Source organism: Patagioenas fasciata, chromosome 4 (genome assembly GCF_037038585.1).
Source record: "Patagioenas fasciata isolate bPatFas1 chromosome 4, bPatFas1.hap1, whole genome shotgun sequence".
In the NCBI taxonomy this organism is placed as follows: domain Eukaryota; kingdom Metazoa; phylum Chordata; class Aves; order Columbiformes; family Columbidae; genus Patagioenas; species Patagioenas fasciata.
Window position 1 is genome coordinate 20,257,418 of NC_092523.1, and position 2,890 is coordinate 20,260,307.

The window sequence follows — 2,890 nt, forward strand, 5'->3', positions numbered from 1 at the left end:
AAAGAAAACCAGCAGAGGCCTGTGTGTCTGATGTTTTCATATGAGTGAGAGATTTTCATGTAGAGAAAAATAAAAACAATTGCTCAGTACAATTGTGTGGGTCAAGATATTTTCCATCAGGGTTCTGCAGACTGTCCTCCGTGAAGCAAAGCCAGGGCTGTCATGACAACAGGATGTTTGATGAGTTATGGCAAATTATCTGTATCACTGTGCTAGGATCAGATTCTCCTCTCTACATGACAGATGGTAAACAGAGGGTTTCCAAAATGCTCCTTGTGTCCCATGACCTGAATGATGTCTGGCTTGTAACTGAGCAAAAATATCCACCTTCCACTTTTTAAATCACATGTGACCTATGTAGCTTAAAATTAAGCAGAGAAATAAAAACTCTTTCTTAAATGCCTTAAAGATTATTAAGAAAGGTCATTGGACTTCCTAACTACAGTTTCAACAGTAGCTGAGGAACCAGTGTCTGTCATTCCCAACTGCACCGTATTTTAGTGAGATTAAGATAGCACAAGTATTTCATATAACACAAGTATTTATGCACTACAGTGTAAACTGTCTTTTTCTAGGAATGCCGTAAGCACCCTAAGCCCATGCTTTAAAACCTGCAGCTTCTCACACTCATGCAGCAATACCGTAATTTTGCGTGCCATCACCTTCCATGACTCATTGTCCATCAGGAATCGAGGCACATCCAGGAAACAGGCACAGGTTGTGCCACCCAACTCATCATTTCCAGACTCTTTGTAGAGCTGCCTAGGGCAAAGTTCTGCAATGTCTGTAGGTATTTAACAGCAGGTATGTTGTGATGTGCTGCACTAATCAGACGCCTCCAAAACATTCAAAATTCTGCTTCAGCTAATTGCATAGTTGCTCCTGCAACTCGCCTTCGTCCTCTTCCTCTCTGCTTCTGACTTACCCATGTTGTCCACAGATTGTTCTGGTGCTCCCGTGCTTTTTTTAGCCTCTGCTGGAGCTTCCCATTCACTTCCCCCAGTTTCGAATTCTTGATGACACTGCGTTCAACTGCACCAGGCCTATCACTAGGAAGGGTTCCCAGTAGTCCGAAATGCAGGTTAAATGCTTCATCGTCTCTTTCTTCAGCTTACCACATAATGGTGGGCACCCATGCAGGTCACCCAGACAGCCATGGGCCCCGTTGTTGAGATTTACAGCAAATTATTTGGGGGTATAGACTGGTGTGGCACAATTAGCAGTAGCTTAACCAAGACCCAACAGCAAAGGGGCTGATCTGGTCAGTTAAATAGTGAATAGTAATGAGCAAAAGTTCACTATTTCAAAAGCAGTGTAAGGGAGGGTATACTCTGTACAGATACCAGGGAATGCCACGCCACACTTCAGTTGCACAATTTCAATAGGCTGTGCTTCCGCACAAGTGCTTTAACTGCTTTTGGATGTTTATTTCTCCAGCTAATGGCCGATACTGGTGTTGCCACATGCCAAAGCCTTGACACTGTATGCGTAAACCTACTCATGATATTTTCACAGTGAATACTCAGTAGATCTTATTCCCTTTGTTACAATTCTACTACAAAGGAAATGTGATTCATACGAGAGAGCTGAGTGTTTACTTTGCATATTGGATGGTAATTATACTGATCTTCACTGAGCTGTCCCCTAGCAGGTTCGCTCTAACAACTGAGATCTGAATGTTACAGCAAGACAGAGAAACAGGGCAAAGGCCAGCATCAAGTGTCACAAACATCCCATCTTACTCAGCACCTGATGAAATTCTCTAATTGCCATTTACACTTTTGGGGTGTATCGATCTTTTTACACTGCTCAACCTCTGAGGACACGTTACCACGACATAAACAATCAGGGTAGTTACGGAAGATATTTTGCAACCAGCACCACAGTTGATAGACTGGGTTTTTTACACAATGCAAAAAGCACAAATTACAGGGCATGCGAACAATTTGTGGACCAATTGCTGCCCTTGGTTAGGCAACATGCAACCATAATTAACATTAGGAAAATCGGTGCACATGTGAACCAGGGTAGCATTAAGCCCTATTTTAACTGACTAGTGCAGTGGCCTCAGGCCCCGGATCTCGAATGGTTTCCAGCAGAAGACTAGCTCTGGTGTTATTGCTGTATAATACAAACATATCGTATTGATTCTTGCTTCTTGCTTTCAGTTCTCACATTGCCTGAAAAGGTATGTTTAAAGGTACCTATCTATGTAATTTCTCTGTCTTCCTCAAAGACTATGCTAGAACACAGTCTCAAATACTCCCCAGCAGAGTGGGAAGCATATAGCTGCTCCTCTGTGCTAGGTGCAGAGCATCCTTTGGCCTGTGCTAGAGGACAAGTGTGACACAAGGAGCATTTCTGATGAAAATGACAGCACAGTGGCTCAAGTCCTGGGCTTGTATGCTGGAAGGTGAAAGCAACTTAGGAGGGCTAAGTGTGTTCTCGGGAAATCTGCTTAGCTTGGTTGCCACCTTTGGCCAGGCTGGGCATGTCCTCACTGCTGTCAGAGCTGACATCTCTCTCATGGAAAGGGGGAAGAAGAAAGGAGGAGGAAAAATCCCAAGCAGCTCATTGTGGCTCAGGCGAGATCCCATCTCTGCCTTCGGTCCTGTGTGCTTCTGACAGCTCTTCTCCCCTCCTCTCAAACATGCCAATGCTGCTCAGCCAAGGAACCTCCAAGCTGATGTTCACCCAGCTTGGGAAAAATAGGGGCAGGGAATGATATTTCGTTTTGTCCCCTCCCTCCCCCACATTAGGAACCTGGGATGCTGGGGGTTGAGGAGTCACAGACAGAGCAGGAGGAGCAGAGCTACAAAATAGGGCAGGACATCTGGGGGCTGGATGAGGACCAGGACTCGGGGCTTGAGGCTGGCTGAGGCACGGGGCA